The sequence below is a fragment of the Rattus norvegicus genome, chromosome 4, assembly GCF_021556685.1.
Source record: "Rattus norvegicus strain SHRSP/BbbUtx chromosome 4, alternate assembly SHRSP_T2T, whole genome shotgun sequence".
Lineage (NCBI taxonomy): Eukaryota > Metazoa > Chordata > Mammalia > Rodentia > Muridae > Rattus > Rattus norvegicus.
Genome location: NC_141537.1, coordinates 66138003 through 66163977, shown reverse-complemented (window position 1 = coordinate 66163977; position 25975 = coordinate 66138003). Strand labels below are relative to the sequence as shown.

General features: G+C 40.2%; 1 protein-coding gene across 3 annotated transcripts in view; it reads left to right on the top strand.

Annotated features, from left to right (window-relative positions):
• Ptn (pleiotrophin) overlaps positions 1 to 25975 on the top strand; it is an 81868-nt gene that overhangs the window by 1010 nt on the left and 54883 nt on the right. The window contains exons 1-3 of one of the 3 annotated variants that reach the window (XM_087656017.1): positions 269 to 361; positions 5089 to 5185; positions 15620 to 15655. The gene's annotated coding sequence lies outside the window, so the exon portion shown is untranslated. 3 annotated transcript variants of the gene reach the window in all.

The window sequence follows — 25975 nt, the reverse complement described above, 5'->3', positions numbered from 1 at the left end:
CTAGTTTGGCAGACACACAGAATTTCTGAGGTGATATCCCAGTTGTTACCATAATGTATTTATGTATTTTGAGAACGTAGTCACTTCTTTTTTTTTTTGCGCATAAAACATAACCTTTCCTCTGTTCTAAAATGTGTGTGCGTGCGCACACACACACACACACACACACACACACACATTTCTACAGAATATGATGTGGTACATAAATACAAGAGCACATGTGTAATTCGCACACAGATTGCTAACTAGTTCTTGTCTCCCTAGTAATAAGGACTTTGGAGCTGTAGGGGCAGAGTGAGACGGTGGAAGTAGAGTGGGTGCCTCAAGGAAGGAAAGAATGCTCACCTCAGGGGAGAACAAAGTAAGAGCATTCTAACGGGTCGACATCTTTCCTCTTGAAACTACCAGGCATAGTTTAAGAAAGTGTGTGTGTGTGTGTGTGTGTGTGTGTGTGTGTGTGTGTGTGTGTGTGTGTTGGAGGGAAGTGCCTGGGAGGCACTTCAGGAACTACCAAAGAAAAGCTTTTGAACTAACAACATAATGGAGCAATTTCACAGGCAAATGTGGAGCTGATGAAACGGTACAGCCCATTTTGGCCCTTTGATCATCTGGGAATGAATTGTTTTGTGAGAATATTAAAAGGTAATGAGAACGAAACAAAAGAGAAGTCGGCCAACACAGACTAGAAGGCTGGTCTTTTCCAGATTCATTATGTCCTTTTAAAGTAAATGATGTGCCTTCAAGGCCAAGCCATTAGAAACACTTATAGTCCAGTTCAATTCAAGGGAAACTAGGGTATCCTCCCACTCCTCTTTGGGACCTGTGTTATTTTAGACCACCAATAATGGTTGTTTCTTATCAAAATGAAGTCACTTTATTTTAAAACCCCAATACCATGCTTTTGAACTATAAGAAACTTTAAAAAATTCTCTCATCAGAGTTAAAGTCTTTAGACGAAGGCAATCTTTCTCCTGCTGCTCACAGACCAGGTCTTTCTCACCTAGCAGACTGCCTTTATTTACAATGCCTTCTCCAGGCCCCACCCAGCTAGCTATAAACCCTAGCCCCTCTCTGGATCAAAGTGTTTCTTTGTGGCTCAAACACTTTATATTATCAGTGGTAGAGCTGTGAGAGAAACAGACCTACTGTTAACACGAAGTTTCGTCATCTGATTCCTAAATAATATCCCATGGGGGATGAGAATAGAATATTCTACATATTGTATTGTGTGTATTATATAGTATTTAATTGTAATCCAGAACCCCAATTTACCTCTTTAGTGAAAGTTTTATGTTTCTTTTTTCTTCATTTGTTTCTTTATTGTTTTCTTTGTTTCTTTTTTATTTTATTATTATTGTTCAAGATAGTTTCTCTATGTAGCCTTGGCTGTCCTGGAACTCACAATGTAGACCAGGTTGGTCCCTGACTCACAGAGATTTGCCTGCCTCTGCTTCTTCTGTTCCAGGATTAAAGGTATGCACCCTCACCTTCAGATAATTTCCATGTTTCTTATTTGGTCATTACAAACAACAGTCTGAAGCAAGATCTGAATTTTCTTTTTTGTAACCGGGTAATTGTTTCCTTGCAATTCAACGACATGGTTTGCATTTTCACAGAAACCTGTACACTGAAAATAACACAAGATCCCCAAATAGTTTGTTTCTATCAACAAAGTTAATCTTAGAAATCAAATATTTTAGGTTTTTAAGTTTTTATTTTCTCTTGCAGATATTTCTGATTTCTCATTTTAGTAGCAATCCCGCTTGGCATTCATGCTCTTATGCCTCTCTGTGTTCCCTGGAACACTCTAAATTTGCCCGAGCTGTTTGAGCTGCTGAGATGCTAACAATAGGCTGAAGTCAGAAGTAAGGTTACAAGTGGCAGCTCCCCAAACACTTGTGCTCTTAACATGGCAACATGGTAACAAGGGTCTTATCCTTGGCTCTTGTACTGATGATAAGGCCCAATTGAGACTACTCAGGGCAGTGGGGCAGCAAGGGTGCTCCACACCAAGGAGTTCCCCTGACTTCCTTTGAAGAGTGCTTTATACTGGCTCATCCACCAGGGCAGAGCTCTGTACGGCTTGTGACCCATGCTTTGTGGGGAAAGCTGGGCTGGGTGAGGACACCAGTCTCATGAGCAAACGGAAGAAGCACTTTTGTATCCTGTGGTACAGGCCGTGCTTTCTCCCTGGGAGTGAGGGTGAAGGAACATGTGGTTATGGGCTACTTCTTTGGGAGCTGGGTCTGTTTTTTCCATCCTGGGTCAATTGGCTTGAGGACAATTAGGGAAGTCTTCCAATTCTTGGTGATTAAGACTTGTCCAAGATACCATTGTGTTGGGCTATTTTTCTAGGCACTATGAGCCAGACTTGTAGATAGCAGTTTGCATGTTGCTACTACAATCTTTCTGGATCAGTAACTACAACAGGTCTTTCATGACTATGTGAGGTATTTGTTTAAAAGGGTAGCTATGAACAAACACCATTGAGGGCTTATACCTATGGCAACACTTGAAAATTTGATGATGCAGCTCACCTTTACTGTAATTCCTCATGGATTAAGGATAGGCAGGGATGGGCTGGAGAGATGGCTCAGCCATTTAAAGACTAGGCTGACGACCAAAAATATAAGGCTAGGCAGGGATAATGTAAACAATAGTTCATGCCTGAGACATTTTGAACAATAACGTTTAATCTTGAGCAATAAAGTTTAATTTTTCCTAGTGATGTTTGTGTTTAGAGTCATTTTATTGTACCGAGTTTAAATAAAGTCCCACCTCAAATAGAAAAAGAAAATACAGATTTTCTAAGAGTAGAATTCTTAAATTCTTAAACTTCACAAATATAATAATAACAACAAAAAGTGGCTACTTGGTATTAATCTTGAACAATGTGAGTCCTGGCAACAGACTCTGGCTTTTGAGAAGTTCTCTTAATAAATACCCAATCACAAACATACATGCCTCTACCCCTTTGCTCACATACTTGTTTGGAAAGCTATGTTAACTTGTGGGATTCCTTACTAGAAATTCATCTAAGACGAATTCTAGGAAACCACAGCTCAGTGGACTCCCACCTGTGTCTGGGGAGAATAATCCTTTAAAAGCTGTAGGGGACTCCGTCTGGCAGCCATTTCCTCCTTTTCCTTTGCCAACCATATAACAGTATTGCCTGCTAACCCTGCCTTGTCTTGATCATCATCTCTTGTGATCCCCATGGTGCATCGGTGTCTGACCTTTCCCCCAAACCTCTGTGCACACTCACCTTCTCACCTATTTGTTCATTTCTCCCCAAAGCTTCCAAATGGGCATTTGCTTTAAACTTTCCTCTCCCTTCATCCCAACTTCTAAGTGTCCCAGTGCTGCCACAGCCCTTTCTGATTCCACAGGAAAAGGCAACTGTCTCTGTTTTTCTCTAAACGGAGTTCTAGATTGCCATTTTTGTGGTGGTGGTTTTGATTTTGTCTTTTTCTAAGACAAGGGCTCACTGTGTAGCCAAGGCTGGTCCAACATTCATGCAATCTTCTTATCTTCCCTTTGTTCCGGGATTATAAGTATATACAGATTTAGATTCTCTTTTAAACTCTCCCTCAATCTCTTCTTCCCTCCCTTCCTCCCTCCTTTCCTCCATACATTCCTTCTTTCCTTTCTTCCTTCCATCCATGACTAAAAACTGAAGGGAATCATTGTGGCCCAATTCTATTTTGAAGAAAAACTTGATATAGAATTGAGTGTAGTTTTATTTCTAACAGACTTGTACAGCTTCTAAGTACCCCCATTGTCGTCAGATATTATGTTGTGTTTACAAAGACAAATGAATGCAACTTCATGAAGTTTATTATCTGTTTGATATGTACATAAGGCAGTTAGCCACAGCAGGCAATATAGCAGTTATGACTTTTATCCTAAGTGGTTCCGGTGAGAAATAAAAAAACAGAGCCCATGGTGGGCTTTATCACATTAGGCACATATTTCAAAAGCATCTTTGATTTAGGATGGAGGATAAATTAAACTCTCAATGCCTTCATGTTTTCATTTCATATTTGCTGCATACTGGGCCAGGAATACAAATGGATCTGATAGCTTAAGAATCCAGTCTGAGTTTATTTAGAATAAATATAATTTTAAAATATGATGCCTCACATTGGGTGTCCTCAGAAAGATTTATTCAGAAACAACATGATTGTACTCTAATGAAATGCATAGGTGGAGGAAAAGAAAGCAATCTGACCCCAGTTGTCACAAGTTAAAGCCACAAAAACTGGGCCAAGTCCAAATCCCCTCTATTTGATGCTTGATTCTTCTTCCCTTTCTTTCTGTGTCTCCATCACCCTTGTCAGAGAATAGCTCCTTTCCCATCAGAGTAGCCACTGGATTCAGCTGATTCCCAATCAGTAGTAGCTCCACTCAGCCAATCTCCACTTCTCACCCAAGACCCCTTAAAGGAAAGGCCAATCTTTCTTAACTCGAGAACCTTTCAGTTAGCAAAAGCCCATCAGGGGTGCTTCACAGAAGGCTGAGAAGTGAATAAAAGATAGACAACCCTGAAGACTAGCCATTTTCTTTGTTAATCATGATCCAATCCCACAATGTCTTTTCCTGATTCCTCTTTCCTCCCGACAAACATCATGCATTATTACTGATCTCCTCAGGCTTCTAGGGGAAATGTCTCTAAGTATCACTTTCCTGCTTTCATTTTGGGGATCCAGTTGACCTGTAGGGTCTAGTCCTCTACACCCCCACCTACCTTTATCCTTTACTTTGCCATGGTTTCTGACTCCTGATTGCTTTGAGAGTAAAGAGAGATTTCCTGCTCTTGTTTAACTAACTCAACATATTATTTTCTTTACAACACTGGCTATGAGGCTTTGACTCTTGAAATTTCAAAAAATTAATTCCTTACTTTATATCTGTAACAATATATTCTTGTATGCTGAACAGGGAGTGCTTAGAGGAAGCAATGTGGTACCTTTCAAGAATGCATATGCAACAGAACAAATCTTTAACTCCCTAGTTTGAATTTTTTTCCCTGTATCAAATATAACCATCTCTCTTTTGGGTCAATTAATTGAATGTTTCTCCCATTAGGCTCTCAAATCAAACCAAAAATCCAAAATATGAATAATGAGAAGTCAAAAAACCTAAAACAGCCTACTCTTCAGTGTTCATTGGATTAACTCAATGTGTGAGTATCCAGATGTCTGTCTGGTGCATATCTTCAGAGTTCCTGTCTTAATAGGAGGACTCAGAAGTCCAGAGTGTCTGATGAGAAGTCTGGAAATGGACAGCACGAGATGCAGGTGTCTCCTTCTACTGACTTTTTCCATCTTCTCATTGTTCGTGTTCTGCCCTCCAACACTCCCTACATGATACCTTCTGCCTTTTTCAAGAATGCTCCCTTTTATTTTCCTAGACCATTCTGCCTTTCATCAATAAATACAGTTTAAAATTAAGTATGCTCAAGGCCTGGGATATTTAGCAGGTGAGATCTCCAAAGATCTTGACTTTTCCCATCAAATTTTGGAGACCATTTTTCATAGAGGGAACTCCCAATCACAGGTAGAGCGGCCAATGGCTGGCATTAGCCATATGCATAATGAGTCCAAGTTCTTTCTGGGGACCTGCTGATGGAGGCTGCAGTGGAAATGAGAGACTAGAGGTGTAAAGTCAGAGACCAGCAGGTCAGGATGTTATAATGAGTGTGTTATTCGAGTTGTTTGAAAATTGGAAATTTGTTTTTTAAGTTCAGGTTTGGGAATGCTGATGACACTCCATTTCCTCTGTGGGTGTAATACTTACAGACTGTAAGCCATCCTGCTCAACATAGGCTCATATTATTAAATCCCACCTAAGTAGACTCTGTTTTTCTCATTTCCCATGACTGCTGCTGTCTTCGTTACTGTCACAGAATACCTAGAGATTGCTAAAGATGCTGGGAGGTATGTTTGACCTAGTGAAGTGAAGAGGAGGAGGAAGGATGTGTGGCAGGAAATAAGAAAAGGAAATCTGAATCACAGCTTAAAAAAAAGTGAGAAGACAATCCTAAAAAAGGCTAAACTTAAACTGGCATGACTTCTTTTATTAAATACCAGTGTTCTAGTTAAGCCCTTAAAAGTCTTAATGGACTTTTATGCACTGCGTTTTTTAATTGGCTATTATTGCCACATTTAGGTCTTTAGAGTTCTTGGCACCATACATGTACCACTGTGACTTTAGACAAGTTGTCCAGGAATTTCTCCCAAATGAAGGTTCAAATCTCCTAGGTCTCCCCGTGGACTGCATATACATGTCTGAAGATTACTGGTTGATGACAGTGTTTAAGGCTGGGGAACTCACTTTGAGTAACAAGACACCTAGGTTTGTGTGATAAGCCCTTCTTTTGTCATAACTTTCTACACATGACAATAGCTTAATAAAAATCATGAGGCTCCTTGGTGGAAACCGTCTTGCTACATGCAAAATGTATTCACACCTCTCTTTTCAGCGTTTGATTGCTTCTCAAAAACTTTTATATATCAACTATTGACTTGGCTTCTATAGTCCAAGTGACCTGGTCCCATGCACAGGGGTTCACTTGAGGAAGAAAAGGATTCCAAGTGTTGTCTCCTAAATTTTCCTTAAAAAATTACTAAACATGTTTGGTAGACTTTACTCTTAGTATTGAAGGTATATATAATAACATATTTTCTTAGTGTTATTTGTGTCAGTATTATGACATCTACCATGCCTCCTGTTCTCTTCTGTGTCATAATAAAAACAGGGCAGAGATCCTCTTTCTGTGTGGTGCCCTAAGAGACTTTAGACAGTCCAGATTTAAACCAATAGTGAATATGACTTGGTAATAATCCCAGGAAACAGAGAAAATCTTTTAGTATAAAACAGAAATTATGCAAACATTTAGAACAAAGATTTTAAAATAGCCTGCCTCATATGCTGAGAATTTGGACTTTGCTGTATTCTCATCATAGGATTTTGCTTTGGTTGCAAGAACATTCTTGGGGTTTGACATATAGTGTCTGTAGATGTGAGCATAGTGAACAGCTGACCAGATGTGTCCTATAAGCCATGATTAGAATCTTTGGCTTAAAAATAAAAAACACCATAAACTCTGGAAAATCTGATTTAAATATTAATGTTCTTTAAACAGAAAGGAAGGAAAGAGGGAAGGAAGGAAGGAAGGGAGAAACCTACCATAAAAACACAACACAAACTTATTTTCTATGGGCATCCTATTTCTTTAGAAGTACTTCAATACGGAAGCTTTATGTTTCTGCAGGAAACAGGGTAAGTAATTCATTAATTTTAACCCAAAATGCATGTTTAAATTTTGGAAGGATACCACAGTCTTCCTTCCCATCCTCTTTATTTACCTTAAATATTTAATTGTTGAACACTGCCTGAGAATACGTGAATAGCACAGAGAGCTCAGTGTAGATCAGACTTGTAAGTTGATTAACTTAAATCATCTGAAATATTTTTTCACTATATTTCTTATCAGGAAAACATATATACTTGAAAAATATGTTTTTCGTGTTCTAGAAAAACACGTTGATGGTACAGTTTAATCAACTTTTATGAGAAAAACTTATATTCTTTGAATATACATTGTGTATTAACACTCACAAACTTTTACAGATTTTCTGGTATAACTTAACATTGGTTATGTGCATAATTGTGTTATATGCATAATTGTGTGACCTTCTTTTCTATCAACACTATAATTGACTCACGCAATATTTTAATAGACATACACACATTAACATGTACATTCATTTTCACCAAATGAGCTAATGAAGATGGAAATTCAATTTATTTAGCTTGATATGGGTAATTTGGAATCACAAAAATGCTTAGTAAGTTATGGATTCTTGATGGAAATAGGAAAATGCAAGCCAACATCCATTGCAACAAACAAGAAGAGTCTCTGTATCAGCAAAGAATAACGTCTTTAGATGGGAACAAGTTATCTTGAAGAATTAGTACATACCAGTTCAAGGACAAGCTGCATAAACAATGTGTTCCATTTTTACCCGAAGGACCCTTTCCATGGAGTCAAGAGAGAAAGTCTTCCCAGGGAAGACACAGCTGTGTGGTCCCTCCCAAGACCCATCTAATTCTTCCACCAGTCCCTGGGGCCTGGGAAATTTCTGAGCTGTTCCAGGGTTCCAGGGTGGGTCTAGCTCACTGCAGGTGGGTAAGCTCCAAGGCCAGCAGACCTCTTTGATGCCTGTCGCTCCAGGGCTTGGCAGCCTTCAGGGGAGTTATTTATTTGCTCTGTTATTATTTGGAGTGACTAATGTCCAATTGGCTCTAGTTGAAAGTGACTTGGATCAAATTGGGGTTTGACAACCACATTGTTGATCACAGAGGAGGGGAGAAAGTCAGATGCCTTTCTTGTCTATGCCAGTATTAGGATTCCCACCAACTTTAGCCCTAAGTATTTTTCACTCTTTTTAAGTAGACTGTTGTTCTGATGGTGAGAAGACTTCTGATATGTGATATCTGGGGATTTGGAAATGTACTTCAAGGCTGTTATGAATGAATTTGGTTTGGAAATGTGGATCAAAAACAGTTGAGCAGAATAAATGGATAGATGTGGATTTCTACTGATTTCTTTTGAAACAGACATTTCCCAAGAGTGAATTGGCTCTGTGGCTTCTAATGATTCATCCAGTGAGTTCTCTCGCAAGAGGTTAAACAGGAGCCATTGACTTCAGCGGCTGCACAAAAGAAGGGACAAAAAGAATGAAAGAAAAGTGAATTTGAGCAGAGGTCTTAAAGGAGCATACAGAAATGGGAGAGAGCCCAGCTTTATGCCTGTAAAGAGGAACTTTAGACCTCAGAAAAGTTCTGTTTAAACAGTGTTGAAGATTTTTCCTCCTCAGACAAATGGTCTAGGGCATGATGCTATGTCCTTTTGGTGGCTTTTGTTGGGAAATTTTTCTGGAAATTTCACTTTTTCAATCCCAGGCCTCTAGATACTTCTTGCCATCACAATTCCATGAAGCCAGACTCACACTTGGGAGCTACCCTGTCCCCTCCTTAAACTTCCCAGAGGGAGTCTTTGAAGACATAGTTGTGTCAGCTGCACTTGTAAAGTTTCGTGTCTCAACCAGGACATCCTAGATGCAGGACCCAGGGTTGAAGATTCATGGTCCGTGAAGCTGCTCCTCCTTGCATCCTTTTTATCCATCTATGTATCCCAGCCCTCAATAAAAAAATAATTAATTGAGAAAAGCATAGGGGTCTCCTTCCTGTGAAGGGGACACTTCAGGGCCCCCTCAGGGCCCTCTTCAGCTCAGTGCTCAGCTGTACACGGATCTATCATCTTCCTGACTTTGCTTTATGCCTTGACTTGTATGTACCAAGTGTAGTACACAATGCTAAACAGCTTCTTTTCACTGGGAACTTTATGCTTGGACAGTTTTGTCAAAACTTCACATATAATTATGAAAATCAAGCATGGCTCTCTTACCTTCTCATCTAAACTGCCTCCTTCCTCATTTGATATTCAAACTTATACCAAGGTGTGACCATTTTCATGATTACCATCCAGTGGACATTGAGTTGCACCAAGCAACTCAAGAGAGGTCCAGGAGAGAAGATGGGAGGTTTTTTGGTTTGTTTGTTTGTTTTGTTTTTCTTTTTTTGTTTTTGTTTTTTAACTCAATGAGTGTCAGCCTAAGAATTAGAGGTAGTTCTTCTCAAACAGGAATGGATTTTTGGTCTTGAAACTTGACATGGGATGGCTTATCTTGCCACTTGGTAGTATTTAAACAACATCACACTTTGCTGAGAATATTAGAATATTCTTACCTAGTCTGCATCATATTATAGCAGTTGTATTGAGGAATCTCTTAGATCTGAAAAAAAGCCCAAAATCTTTGGTGCTGGATACTTAGAGAAGCATGCATAGCTTAGGAAGGTTGTAAAGACCACTAGTAAAGTTTTCTCAGGGTGTAAATGGAGAAAGGATGAGACTGATTTATCAGGTATACCTGAGATTTATTGAAATGAGGAAAACCCAAAAAAGAGGGTCACATATAACTGAGAGTCATTCAAATTACACAGTATGAAAACCGAGCATAAAAGTGGGATTTATTTTATTTGATAAAATAAACCCCCTGATCTTGAAATATATCCCACAACATAATATCTAGCTGGAATAATCTCCTCTTGGAGGTTTTTCTATATGAAGCAGCTTCAATCATTAGGTCACTTCAGATACTGAGTATTTGTATTTACCGAGCACCAGTCACATTAGCTGTGGATTTTAAGGCTATGCTTCTTTATGTCCACCACATGATTAGCAATGTGTGTGGACCACTCTCAGTCTACTCCTGACTGAAGTAGAATGAAGTTGATGCTCAGTCCAAGCTTGTTATTGGACTTATATGGTTAACCTTTTCTGTAGCTTCTGTCTCTCCCATTCACTCCTCTCTAGGTCTCTACGCATCCTAACAAGTCAGAATATTAACTGGATGCTAAGCTGAAGACTGTGACAAGCATGCTTCTTTCCTTTCCTTTTTGTGTCTGCAATGTTTCTTTCCTGCTCTTAAGGGACAGTTCTAGTATCTATGCCATTCTCAGTCAGAGTGAAACCTCTTGCTACTAAATAAAGAAACGTTTTGTATCTGGCCTCCTCTCTGGCCATTGTCTCTCTACTTTCCTTGTTCTGCTCAGAGACCAGTGGTAGAAAGTAAACATGTAAGGTCTACCACTACCTTTGAGGCATTGCTCCTTAGCACTGCTAGGGCAGGAGTGGACTTTGTCCCTTACCATTAGATAATTCTCCTCTTTCTTTCTTTCTTTCTTTCTTTCTTTCTTTCTTTCTTTCTTTCTTTCTTTCTTTCTTTCTGTCATCTATCTATCTATCTATCTATCTATCTATCTATCTATCTATCTATCTATTATGGAATCCTATTTAGCACCAGTGACAACAGGTAGTATTTACTGAGTGCTTTCTCTACAGTGGCTGGCATGTTATTAGATCTTCGCATTAAGGTCTCCAGTGTTGCAGTTAAATTCTTCCAATAACTCTGTGGGATAAAGACCATTCCCTTCCAAATAAAGGAACTGAATCTCAGGTTGGTCACAGGTCAGGTGGTAGGATGTGGCATTGACATTTTAGTCTAAGTTCATCTAAAACAAAGACATCCAATAACCCAGTCTTCTACTTCCGTCTCTCAGTCAATGACAAATGTTTGAAGTATTTTGGTTCAACATTCCCTTCTTCTGCATAGCCAGATCCAGTAGCAGATTCTCACACTGTTAATCTATTTCTAACTCATCGATATTTGCAGAATAAAGGGCTGAGTAATGAATGTTGCTGTCGGCTGAGACACCACCCACCCAGTTGCATATTATCACATACTGATTCGTTTCTAGCTGTTTTTTACCTGGCCTGGTAGTTTCAACATGATCGTGCTAAACAGAGGGCTCCTTCTGGGACTGTAGGCAAGAGCATGTTTAAGAGCTACTGTCTGATCCTCTGGCCTGCCATCACCTGACTCAATTGTTGGACTGCTGTATTCCAGGCCTGGGGGAGGCCACAATACTGTGTTTGTTTGTGTATGAGAGTCCCTGGCTTTGATTAGCAGCAAGCTACAGTGCAGCTGAACACACAATAGGGACCAAAGGATAGGGACAAAAAAAAAATCCTGCTACAGTTTCTCATTGGAAAGCATTCACTGTCGAGCTTGGACATCCAACAGTGGGGCACAGAGGAACAGAGGCTGGGAAAGGTTAGGTGATGGATTCTCCACGCCCTACAGCCTGTTCTGTGCAACAAGGTCACTCTGTTACAGGAAGCATTGAGCCTCTGTCCCTCATAATGTCTTTTATGGTTTGGCTTAGAGACTATTATTAATGAGCTTTGAAGAGGGGCAAAGCGTGCAGGGCTGGCAACTGTGAGGAAACCCCAGGATGACAGGAAAGAGGGCAAAGGCATTGAAAATGATATACCAGACACAAAGGGCAGGTCTGTGCAGTTAATGGTATCATTAGTCTGACTGCATGGAAGAGCTGAAAATAGCCAGAGCCTTAGCTCAATCAATAGAACAAGGAAATAGGAAATATCTGTAGATTAAAATTTATTTTTTGACTGAAATATAATACATAAAATTGTACACATACATGTATGTATGTATGCATATATATATGTACATATATATATATATATATTGCTCTGTGTGATATTTTGGTTTATGGACGCATTATGTAATGTTGAAATCAGGTTAAACATACATAGCTTTTCAAATACCCTTTCTTTACAGTGAAAACACTCATGTTCCTTTATCCTCAGTTTTTGAAATATATAGCATATTGTTGTACTAGATCCTCACGCAATTGAACAGGAGCACATCAGAATGGAAAGTAAAAATGTTTGCTTCACACCATAGACAAAGTCAGTGGTTTCTAGTTCCAAATAACACTTGTATTTCCTTCTTCTGCATGGAATTAAGTCTTAAATCTACCATAAGCACCGCTTTCTTTCAGAAGGTATATAACCAATATCTGCTTGAAGGACAGAACTCTAGTTATTCTGAGAGGAACCCTATAGTAGATAGGATTTTCAACATATAGACTATTTGCCCAAGATATTGTCTTTGTTACAGCAAGACCTCACCTGTTATTATGGGCTGTGGATTCCTAGTGGAGACCTCCTAAGAGAAAAAGAATATTTGTGGCTAAAAAATAAAATCAGATAGCCATTCAGTTAAGGTTTTCAGAGGAGGAAGACCTACATTCTTTGAGAGAAAAGAAAGCCAGGTCAGGGTTAAGCTTTAAAACAAAACCAGAGTTGGGTTGCCTACAATAGAAAGACAGGGAGAGAAGATGGAAATAACACCAAGTGTTAAGATTTGGTGTGAAATGTCCCCCACACTTGTGTGTTTGAACACTTGATCCTCAGCTACTTGTACTGTTTTGAGGTTTGTGGAACCTTTGGGCTTAGGGTATCTCTGGTGGGCATAGGCCATTAGAGGTGGGCTTTTGGGACTTATAATATTGTTCCATCTCTAGTCTAGCCCTGTCCTCCCTGATCTGGAGTGGCGTGGGCCCCAGGTGAGCTCCATCATATCTTCTCATTATAGTGAACTAAAACCATAAGCCAAACCAAACATCCTCTTCTTTAAGTTGCTTCTGTTAGGCATTTTGTCACAGCAGTGAGGACAGTAAGTAACAGACCAAAGCACCAGGGGTTGTGGGTGAGGAGGAACGTGCCTGGTTTGGATAGGATAGCCAGGAATGGACACTAGAGTTGGGGAAAATGTTTAAAATAATAGTATGGCTTTTTAAGGTGCCTTGATTAGAGAGCAGGGAATCACTGAATATCCTTTAAAAGGGAGAAGAATCTTGGTCAAGTATAAATAGGAAAGATTATTCCTGAAGTTACAACTGAGGTAGAGAAGGTAAGTTGGGTTATGAAGGGGAATATTTTGTGGACCATCCCCCCTCCAAATCTTTGATCTTTGCAAGTTTATAAATATTGTTATACTTTAATCACTTGTCTAATTGCTATCTTTTCCATAAAAACTGTCTTTACTGCCCTGTATTTCTTAATTTTTTCTAAAAGTTTGTTTGTTTTCAGGTTGTCTATTGAATGTATATATATACATGAAAAATATATAAATCATCAAAATAGATCAAAGGTGGCTTCCAGAAGAGAGAGTCTTTTCATTTGTGATTGAAGAATACCGAGAGGAACATATTGTAAAGTGATGATGTGAATGCTTAATTCATTCTTGTCTGGAAATAATTACATTAATCGATACTCCCTACTTAGCTTGTCTTTTAAGGTTAATGTCTTTCATGATCAAAATTGAATGAGTAAGTTAATGGATAATGGAGCGAATTTCCAAGGTCTGGGTCTAAGTGGGAAGTTAGTAAGGATCCTTTCCCCAGGTACTTTTAAAACATAAAGAAAAAAAAATCTGGGATGTAAGTACCCTGATGGAATATAGGGAATTGAAGACGAGTAGAAGATGAGATGCTGAAAACAACCACTTGAAAGTTCTAGTGCTGTCATTAGAAAGGGGGTACATGTAGGGAGAGCTTATTTGGAGAAGTGAGTGTTCCTGGTCTAAAGGAATTACAAAAGGCAGGATTACCACTGGAACTGAGTGGGAGCTGGGCACCAGTCTTCCACATGTTTCTGAGTTTCACTGCATCCTTGATGCCTGGGAGTTATGAGAGGTACCAGCCTCAGACTTGCAATCTCTGGTTGGTGGTAATTTGGCTGCCACCTAGACTCTAATTTCCCAGGGTCATAACTGCAAATTCTGTAGGAGTTTTGAAAATAGTCTCTCTGAAATGTGATAAGACTGTACTAATGATTTTACTTTCTGGAAGATGTGTTGTGTGACGTTGCTCCTTATCTAGGGGTTCCTTGGATTCATGAACTTTTAGGAAAACCCTAAAGTCAGGTCAAGATATTCCAGATAAGTATGGAATCTTCCAAAAGAGGCCAGTTGACACAGGAGAGTCAACTTTTATTCCAGAGTCCACATTTCTTAAGCTCACTGAGTCAGTCATAGAGATGCCCGTGTTGTTCATTTTCCTGTGTCAGAGGAATGTTCTTCTGGTCATGTCAAGAATCATTACTTGTGCAACTAGTGGGAGAGATAGATCCACTCATGAAATTCAGCCCAGGAATGGCGGTGAAAGCCAGACGATAGGACTTAGTACACACTGACTACAATCCTCAGGATAGAGCCAGTTTAGGGTTGTAGTAAAAGGCAGATGCAGCCCCATTGCTCTTGCCTGAAGGGCTTCTGCCCTGGGAGAACCTCCAGCAACACAGTTCGAGTTTTATGGTAGACTTTTGCCCTTCCATGTGTCCTGCAGGGAGTCTAAGATGTTTCCTTCCTTTTCCCACTTTCTTTATCCCATTCCAGGTTCTTCCCTCTCACTGAGAGCAGGAAGATGAGGACACAGATCAATTTTATTTTTTCTTCCTTAAAATTTATTTGTCCAGCTTGGTTAAATGGAAAGAAAGCCCAGGAAGTAAAAGTTGTCTGGGTTCCAAGCCTCAATTTAATCATGATTCAGGAAGGGCAGGAAGTGTCCTGGGGGACCAGATTAGAAAAGACATTTTTAAAAAGAAAGCCACTTACTTGCAATCTGTTATATTTAGTGTGATTACAGATGAAAGCCTTTAGTTCACAATTTCCAGGGCGGTCAAATAATAGATTTCATTGAAGGTTTGTCTCCTTGGTTTCTTTGAATAAGGTAGGGTGAGTCCACTGTAGTGACCCATTTGATATGTTGAAAAGAATCTTACATTTTATTTAGACTTTTAAAAAATGATATCCATAACTAATAATAGTATACCATGTTTCTATCGAAAAAAATCATTTTTCTCCATCTACCTCATTATCACTCTTAAAAGATTCTATAAAACCAGTTGGATTATGATCCTCTTTTCTACACATTAGAATAGTGAAGTTCTGGGAGTAGACGTCTACATAGAGTTCCTATAAAAAAGAAGAGTGGAAGTTACCTCACTTGCCTTATAGGCTCTTCTGGAGATATTATTTATGATCCATAGAGAATATATGGCTCAAAACAGAGTATCTGGCTGACACAGTTCATTGTCTTTTTTTTCTTTTTTTTTCAGAGCTGGGGACTGAACCCAGGGCCTTGTGCTTGCTATGTAAGTGCTCTACCACTGAGCTAAATCCCCAACCCCGTCTTTTTATTTTTTAAATTTATTATTTGTTTGTATATATGTGCACGTGTAAGTCTCAGACAACTTTGCCAAGTTACTTTTTTCTGTCTACCCTTATTTGGGTTCCAGGGACCGACCTTAGGTTAGGTTTCCATTACCTGGTAGCAAATACCTTCACCCACAGAGACATCTTGTGGCCCAAAGCACTGTTTTTAAAAGAGCAGTTCAGCTGGGAACGGTGGTGTACACCTTTAATCCCAGCACTCGGGAGACAGAGACAAAGGCAGGCAGATTTATCTGAGCTGTAGTCCAGTCTGTGTCTAAAACGGAGGGTCTCAAATTTGGTCCCTGGTTTGATGTTAGGTCACCTAGGAGCTCATTAGAAAGTCACACTCTCAGATACCATCCAACTCTCTGAAGGTAGGGTCAGAAAACTATGCTTTGGTAGTAATGGTGGCTTTAATTTGTGAGAAAGTTAGAGAACTAACGATTTGAACACTTGAGTCTGCCTAGCCAATGTCAGGGTACTATCCACAACTGCCCCGTTTGTCTTCCTAAATCTGTGAGTGAAGGTTTGTTGCTGTTTGTCTTACAGAAGGGCACAAAGAAAGTTTATCTTTCTTTCCTAAAAGTCACTTCCAATTCTAAGAACTGCGTTTCCTTGTTTCTAAAATAACTTGTTCCACATATACAAAGTACAAAGGTCACTTGGAAATTCTGACAGAGAAGCGACATTTTTAGTTACTGGCAATTTTCCCTTTTCTTGGATTCATTTCACAGCTGAAGTAATTGACATTAGGTGTCCAATAACATAAACCACACGTTAGTGTCTGAACCAAAAAGTAACATGGACAATCTTCCTAAGACAAATATGCTTTACAGTTACTGACCCGTCACATCCTTTCACTATTCATTCATAGTGGATCACTGCAGATCATTTATTCAATTAGGCACAGAACCCGAAGGATGTGGTATGCATGTCTCCTTATCTCCCAGGAGTAAACTCATAGTCCAATGAGTTTTCAGAAATGGGCAATCCAAAGAAATTGGCTAACAGAAAAAGAAGTGAAGACAAGAAAGAAGGGATTTAATGGGAGAGGAAACTCAAATCAAACGTAAATGGCATGAGACAAGTGTGAGAAACACTGACACTGTGTCTGTCTGAGAGATACTCTGTGTACAGCAAACACACTCCATCAAGACAGGAGGCAAACTAATCCATGTAAATGGGAGCACAGGCCTGACAAAAGAGAAGAGACTGTTCCCAACGGAATTGAAGCTCGCAACAGAATCACTTTAATGGGATTTTAAGGATCTGTTTTGCAGTAGTGAATGAGTGAAGAGTAGAATGTTGGAAGCTAGTCCAAACCTAGAATGGTGTCTGACATTTTCCAAGGAAGGAAAGGACAACTGTTACATGTTATACTTTTTCTACAAGACTGGGAGAATGAGCTGTTCAGGTCAATTCTGTTAAGTTTCCCCCAAATCTTCAAATCTCACTGTCTTTGTTTTATGACAGCATAGTAAATAAATATTGTATATATCTTAGTTTTTTTTTACCCATTTACAAACAGTAGTAAGGGGACCTTAGTGATTGCATGCAATTTTTAATAGGTAATTCTCCCAATTCATTGTTAGAGTTGCTTTCCAGGATTTCTGGTTAAATGATCATTTCTGCTGTCCCATAGAACCACGCAAATTTATAGCTTCTTAGAGTGGTCCTGTCCACATGTCACTCCTGAAGAGTAAAGAATTGAGTTAGGTGTTATAGATTTAAACTAGAGTTCAGAGGTCGAAGTAAAACACGTCCATCCATTTATCTATCCATAAACTATGGGATGCCCTTCCGTGTTTACAGAACACACAGGTAGAGAAATGGAAGGTACCTGCTTTCATTCTTTGTAGATTAAAGGCAAGCCACACAATCAGTCATTAGAAAGAACTGTGGAGAGAATGAACGAGAACACGGAGATAGGGGACCAGGGCACATGAGAGAAGGAGGTGGTGAGAAGAGAGTGTGGAGAGGGTTCTGAGGCCCAGTCCAGTGTGTTTTCATTCCTGGGCTGAAGTAAAAGAAAACAAAACAAAATAAAACAAACAAACAAACAAACAAACTACAAGTGTTAATCTCATATAACTTCAACACTGCAGCCCAAACTTCTTATTTTGAATTTTTATTAATAGATCTTTATAACAAATGAAAATCTATTAATATTCAACATATCATTTGATATTCAACATATCATTTCTTACTCTCCTATGGCTTATTTTGAGTAAAGCTTCAAGAAAACAATCAATTTACAAATGGAACCTTAAGACTATGATGTCTTTTTCATAACTTAAGCATGAGACAAAGTTTTATTTTGCTGTTTTCATATATTTAAATCTGGATCCCTGTGTTCTTTAACCAATGCCATGTTTGTAGTTCCACTAAGATATGAATATTAAATACAACTGGGATGGGAAGAGAACTACGCTTTGATGTTGATAAAATAGAGGAAGGTCAAATAGACAAAGGTCAAATAGACAAAGGTCACTCATACTGTAGTCAATGTGCAAGGACGCAGCATTGGTACAGATAAATTATGAATTTGTATAGTGCAGGCCATCTTTTAGCCTCATCTATCTGAGAAGCTGGCGTCCATACTGAACACTAGCTATGTCAGCAGAAATTTCAGCACCACTAATTCATTTTATGGTTAGTAGCTGGATGCCAGGGAAGACGATGGGCTAACATTTCAGGCTATCATATATGTAATAGGACCTCCAAGGAGGTAAAACACATGCATTTTGCTGAAAAAGAAAAACAATAACAGCAACAGCAAAAACAATTTTAAAGCCACAGAGGAATCCATTCCACATTTGATTACAAAGACTTTATTCTAATAAAACAAACATCTCTTTGACTCTTAGCCAAGCTGTGAGCACGTCAAGAGGCCGGCCTTAAGAGACCTTGATAAATGGTATTAACCTCCAAGTTTGGAGCTGACAGCAGGAGGTGACCTCGAAGCTTCTTTGCTTGTTTAGCTGTGCTTAGCTGTGCATGGGTTATATAATTCACTACCACCGGGGAGCAGGAGAGCGTAGCTGACAATAAAGCAAGTAAGTCCTACCAGCTGTCGAGTCACCATCTTACCTGTCCATTAGCCCTGGTACTCTGAATGGGACACCAGTGGGCACAGAATGTACTGTGGGAATACTCATTAGAGCCTGAGCACATGCAGTCCACCTCAAAGTGAGCTTTGAGGCTGTGAAAGACAGGCAGAGCTCGTAACATGCAGAGTTCCCTGAGCCCAGCTTGCCCTGTAAGAATGACCATATCAGGGTGTGTGGGAAGGATAACAAGGTACCCTGTGGGCTGGCTCCACAGCGAGCCGCAAGATCATATAAAGCAGAGTGCTTGTTTGTGAATGGTCACTGCTGTTAGGATTGCAATTCAACCGACAGGCGAACGACAGAAAACCAATCGAAAGTTTCTAATGTGAGGTTGAAAATAAAAGAAAGCCCACAGAGGAGTTTGTTATTTCTCTCTATGCAGTGTCCAGAGTTTTGTCTCTCCATGCTAGTACTCTTTTTCTATCTAAACACCTTTGAAGATGCTTCCTACCTTTTAGAACGTCTCTTAGCAATTTATTTACACTTGATTCAGTCCACGTGTTTCTAATCTCTGTCATTCAGAATACACTATGTATTGCTCGTATAAAGGGCAGGTGTGAATCTATAGGAGAAACCTGCAGTGCTCGATCCCCTAGGAGTGTGAAAAGGTACAGTGCAGCTGTAATATGGCCGATTGGGTAGTCAGAGCACACACTGCCCATTCAGGAGGTGACACTAAAATGTGATGTTTCATTTTACAATGTCACAGCCATGCTCCTTCTCCCTGGGCCTTTCACTGTTTCTCTTTTCTTTTTTTCTTCTTTGCTTTTATTTTCTTTTGCCTCTTACTGTTTCTAAATGACACGTGAGAAGCATGTTTTTTAGGGGAAGGAGTTCATGGGAGTGATTGGGTGAATTTCAGTGAATGATGGGGAGAAACAGAAAAGGTAAGATTGTTTTATCCCCTTATGGTATAAATCCCAGTGATAAAATTGAAGCTACTGAGTGTTTGTTTAAATATGAATGCATCACACTATGTTTTCTAAAGTAGCAGGAATGTCATAAGCATGTGAAGAATGTGGAAAGGGATTGTATAGCTAATAAAGACGAGGCCATTGTTTTTTTTTCTTTGTTTTGTTTTATTTTGGTTTGGTTTGGTTCGGTTTGGTTTGATTTGGTTTGGTTTTTAAAAAAGTCACTGGACACAGACATGAAGTCTCTTTGGTAATGGAATGTGTTTAGATTGGGTAGACCAGAGAGGTCAGTAGTTCTGAAAGTAGACTGAACGGAGCCTAAACCACTCAACTTTGTATGTGACCCTTGGATGTCACAGGACCAGCTGTTTAAATGCTGCTGTGAATGTTGGCAGAACAGGTGCCTGCACGCTGGGGAGCAGGCCACACACCTGGCTTATTTCAGCAACTGGGCTCAGGTCTTCTCTGTGGTCTTCCCCTCCCCTCAGCCACATTCATCAGCTCTGAGGAACGTGTTCTTATTCTTGTCTGTACAGGTGTCAATGCTCTTTGTAGACACCAAGAGACAGTCTGAGAATCAATTGGATTCTAATAAAATAAAATAAAATAAAAAACAAAACAAACAAAAAGCAAAAAACCCAAGATCCTATAGGGGAGAAATCCTGGATTTTTTTTAAAATACAGTTGTTATATATCCAGAGGGAAAACTCTCTCTCTCTCTCTCTCTCTCTCTCTCTCTCTCTCTCTCTCTCTGAGCAGAAAGAGGAGAGCACAGACACCTTGGGAAAATGACAGAAATGTTTGCTTTTAGCTTTTCAAAACACTTTGATTTAAAGTCAAGTTGTAAGTGCTGCCCCCCACAGATCTAAGTAATGCTGTCTTTGGAGTCTTAAGATTCTTAACAACCGATGGAAGGGAGTCAAGGCCAACTTTTTGTAACATTGAACATCTGGATCAGAAACTCTGATCCATGTTCCACGTATCTTGTGAGTATATATTCATATATTAACTGATTCAGTTAATCCTTACAGGAACTCAGAAAGGTGTGAAGATTACTGGGCAGCATGTCAGAGATGAGGACATTAACACATAAGGGCATTAAGGAAACTGTAGGTCTTAAAAATACACAACCTACAGCTAGAGAGGAAATATTTGTATTGCTCCAGAACTCAAGTAGTTGTCTGTGATATCAAGTCAGAAGAAAGGGAGAGCTTAGCCATTATTGGGTTAAACTGTTGAGTGAAAAAATAGTGGTTAGGGCTGAAAGAGCAAGTTCATAGGAACATCAAAAGGATGACGCAGGGCATCAAAACCCAGAGAGCAAACAAGGAAATGTAGGTGCCATGGGGGAGCGCTTAACTCTCTTTGTTACCATATTAACTGCTCTTATGCACTTTATCTTACTCAGAACCTAACTGTTCTGCTTTACAAGGACTGCAAGGGGGGTTGTTTGTTGTTTGTTGTTGGTTGTTGTTGTGTTGTTGTTGTTGTTTGCTCCATGCTTTTGTAAGTTAGACTCATTTCTCAAAATCTTCAGCCAGTGATTAGCAAAGACTAGAGTTGAATTCAAGTTATCTGTCTCTGAACTCCATGCCACTAACATCATCTTACCAAATGAAAGTCAACAGCTCTGGGGAGGGGCAAGTTCCCGCCACCCAGAAAAGCCTGTGACCATTTGTCCTTGCTCACTCACTATATATGATTTACATCTCTGAACAGCCAAGGAATTCAGTTTGTTGACCTAAAACTATATACGATGATGAGCTCAATGGATTCCCAAATGTCAGCATCTAGAGACACAGAGGTAACTACTACACGGAAGACAGTGGAGTATTCTATGTGACTTCCCTATTTTGGGAACTTTCTGGAATTGCTGCCTTACCATGGGGAGTAAAGGAAGGGTGGGTTACTTAACCACAGAGTCATCTTCTTACACCTCAGCCATGTGCCTTCTGCCACCACAGGCTTTCTGCCCAATCTCTTCAGGGATATCTTTACATGCTCTTTCCCCTGTAACATCTGAGTTTCCAGGACACCGACTGTTTCTTATCAGCCTTTGTGCACATGTCCTGTGGTAACCAGGGTCAGACTACATTTATTTTCTTCCTTCAAAGGTTGTAATTTATTTAATGCAAAGATTTTATTTCTTAAAAGTTGTTTTGAAAACTTTACTTTAAAACCTTTGCAAATAAAAATAACACCACACACAAATTAATCAGATGCAAAGTCTATATTCGTCTCAGTGGCCTTCCGTGCCTTCTGAGACTGTAGAGTTTCACAGCGGATTTTACCCTTTCAGCATGTTATTTCCTTCGCATCATAGTGCCTTTTGAGATTGCTTTGTTAATGTATTGAATGCTCCATATGTAATTATCTTTACTATATCTAATTAATATTTTGTTTCAAGAAGGTTCCGTGAAATCCACAAAGGGAAAAAACAAAAGAGCTGTCTACCTGTTAATGCCCGTGTTGATGTGGGACTGGCATATTTTGTGGTTTCTAAGATGAAAAGCAAGCAAGTAAAGTTTTTAGGTCTCCAGGATTTCCCCAATAGGGGTTCTTAGGTATGTGGGCAGATGATGTGATATCTGGGGATTACCGGACTACCCACATACTCATACCCACTGCTCAGCTAAGACACTTTTAAAGAAGAGGTTTGGAATTAAAAGTACCTGAAGATTTAAGAAGTCTTGTTGTTCAACTTTAAGTCAGGGAGCACATAGGGAAAAAAAAATCCAAAAACCTCAACCAACTATATTTTGATTCCTTCACTGGGTAAAGCAAAAGACAAAGACAGAATGACAAATGGCTGGAGGCTAGGAGAGGAGGGAAGCAGAGCCGGAGTTGAACACCTAGCTATTGCTTTCTCTCCTGCTTCCCCAGGTCCGTTCATCCTACCTCTCAGCCCTAGAGTATTCATCTGTGCCCTTAGAGCAGCTATAGGTGATGAATGTGCTTCCAATTAAGATTGTTGTACATGTGTGGAAATGGGGGTGGAGGGAAAAAGAGAGAGACCAACCCTCAACCTGAGAGCAGCCCCACATCCAACAGAGAGGCTTGGCTTGGGGACAGACAAAGCAGCTAATTGTGAGCAGTTCCACTAAAGAGCCTGGGAAACTCAAGCACAGAGGGGTGGCTGTGACCCATTTGGCACTAGCAGGGCTGGCCTTGCATATTTCAGCACCCTAGATGGTCAAACACCTGGAGTTTCTCATGAGTGCAGCCCTGTTCTTGGAGATTTATGACATTTACCAGATCTGGCAGCTGGCTAATCTGCAGGAAAGGTAATTCTTTAAGGGGCCCAGTCTGTAAGGCAGGGCTCCCCAGGAGGGCTCTGGTTCCCTTCTTAGTTCCATTCAAAGCTTGGGCAGTTTGGCTGCAGTGAAAATGCTGTGTGAAGCTGGAGGTTTGGGCTGTGTGGGTTAAGTGTCCGCTCTGCAAGCATGGGGACCTGAGTTTGAAAGACCAGCTCCTAAGTATAAAAGCCATTGCTATGATCCCAGCAGTATGACGTGGAGACAGGAGGATCCCTGAAACTTGCTGGCCTGCCAAGGCAGTCCAGCTGAAATGACAAAGCTCCAGACAGTGTCTCAAAAATAATCAGGTGGAAGAAGACATCTGACACTGGCCTCTACCCATATATTTATGTATACAACACACAGGTATAACACAGAGGCTCGTGTGCCTCTAGATATGAGAAAGACCACACAGTACTTGTCCTTCTGAGCAACACACACACATACACACATACACACACACACACACACACACACACACACACACACACACACACACCCCTAAGCATTGCATTTCAATGTCCATATTCTTAGCCTGAAGTTACAAAATGATGGAGAGTCCTCTATGGTGAGTCTCTTGCTTTTCTTCTGTGGCTTGAGAGGAATTAGCTTGGGCTTATCACTCTTGCCTGTAAGGGTTCCATTGACCTAATAACCATCATTGCCCCAAACGGCTAAGGACACCTGCTATCAAGACATGCTCTTCCTTAGGCTGGGAATCACAGATACCCACAGGTGTGCATCTGTTTGATGGTGATGTCATCTCCTTGCATAATTGTTGGCATTCTCTTTTCTACTGGCAAATGGTCCTTCTCTCTGTTTTCAAGTCAAAAGAACAGCAGAACCTTTCACTAACTCCCCTCTATGGGGGTCTAACTCCCAATCCGTTGCTAGCAACTTTTTGATTAGTACCAGCCAAGAAATAAATCTTATCATTCTAGCAGAGGATGAGCATACATTATAAAAAGCAATGTGCAAAGTTTTCAGTAGTATACACAATAAACATCGCCAGTGCTACCACTGAGAAATTGCAAAGTAGCATCATATATAGGATGGATTTGGACTTGAGATAATAACTTTCAAATAGGAAATAGATACACTATACCCTACAGGTATTTTGCTTTGGGTTTTAAGCCTATTCAATATCCCAAGACAGATGGAATTCTTACAGCTCTTTTTACTTGACCATGTGTACCTTGAATTGCGGTATGAGTATTTTATTCATGTATACACTCTATTGAATGTATACATGGCACTGGAGGCTCTTGTTCACCTCTGCCCGCTGCCCCAGGGCCTATGAAAAAGGACCATAATACACGCAGAAAGCAGTAATGAGCCATGCTATTGCCGAATCTGCCTTAGTTAACAGAATACTTAATGCACAGCCTGCTCCAGGAGAGCTGGTCTTGGGCTTGTGTCATTTAGGGTATTATGTGGTCTCCTAAACATTTTGGTTATGATTCGTGGCTTAAAGCTGAGCTTCGTAGATATTTTATTTCTTCTTTTCTAATGAGATGCCTCCATCTTGCTCATCACCCGGCAGCTCGACAATAGACTGGAATAACACGCCAGACAAAAATAACGTAACAGCTAAAATAAGCGATAATTTCTCTCCTGCTACCCAAACGTGTTTCTTAGGCTTCTGCTCACAATTCAGACACCAACTGAAAGAGGCTGAGTACAAAGAGGGGCTCAGGCACAGCCCAAGGTGACTACACCGAGGTTATATCTCAGGAGAGTGTAGGTTCCCCTTGGGTCCCAGGGAGACTAAACAAAGCTTTTGCCCCAACAAACACTCCATCTGTAGCAATCAGATCTTACAACTTTGTTGGAGATGGAGAAAACCTTGTCGTAGCAATGATCAACATTTTTAACGTGGATAAGAACTGATGTTTCTTTCACCCTTGGCAATGAGGAGAAATTTGGTTGATAGCAGAGTTTTATAAGGGAAAATGTGAGAACAGACTAACTTTTAAAAGCTGCATACAGAAAAGTCCTCGATAGATAGTGCATCCTTGAGTGATAGAGTAGGGGGATGGAATAGTTCCTAGAATCATTGGTAGAGCTGAAGAAATGTATTCTAGCCTGGATATCTGGGGAAACTCAAAGAGAATGCAACGAAGAGCTGGGCCGTACAGGAAGAACTACATGTGCCACGGCCAGAAAGCCTCCCTTCAGGAAGATACACACGCAGCTGCTGGCTTCAGTAGATTGGCATTTTGTCAGGCCCCGGAAGGAATGTTTCTCAGAGTGAGTGACAAGGCCATGGACAGAACTGCTATCTACAGACCAGTTGGGTGTGCCTCAGCTCCTATCAACTGCCTTTGTCCCCTCAGTACTGGGTTCTCCAAGTCTTACAAGGACAACTGACTGGAGCTTGTCTTTATGATCACCTCCCAGATAGTCTGGGAAATACAGTCATTGCAATTTGTTTTTTGTTGTTTTCTTTTCTTGCCTCTTTTTACATCTGCTTCTGCCTGGAAGAGAGTTGGAATGGCTGAGTGGCCACTGCCAGGCTCTGTTGGAGTACAACCCCCCCCAAAGGGATTGTAGCTCACAGTTCCAGGGTACAGTTTGCCATGATGGGCCCGCCTGTCATGGCTGCCGGAGCTTGAGATGCCTGGTCACAGTCTGCTTAGCTCACTTTTTCCTTTTTATGGAATTTTGTGGTCACATTTATTCTGGGTCTCTACAGTTCAGTGGACTAGATAATTTATCAAAGGCATGTCCAGCAACTTGATTTTTGGGGGTAATTTTTTAGATCCTAACAAATTGGCAGTCAATAGTAACCATCGCACTGGGGTTGGCTTAGCCAAGTGGAAGTCCAAGAGTTTTTTGGAGACAGGTTGGGATTGATAGCTGCCAAGATGGCCTGGTATCTACAAGATGGGTGAGGTAGTGGGAATCAAATGGAGTTTAAAAAGTGGTTTTTTCCTAAG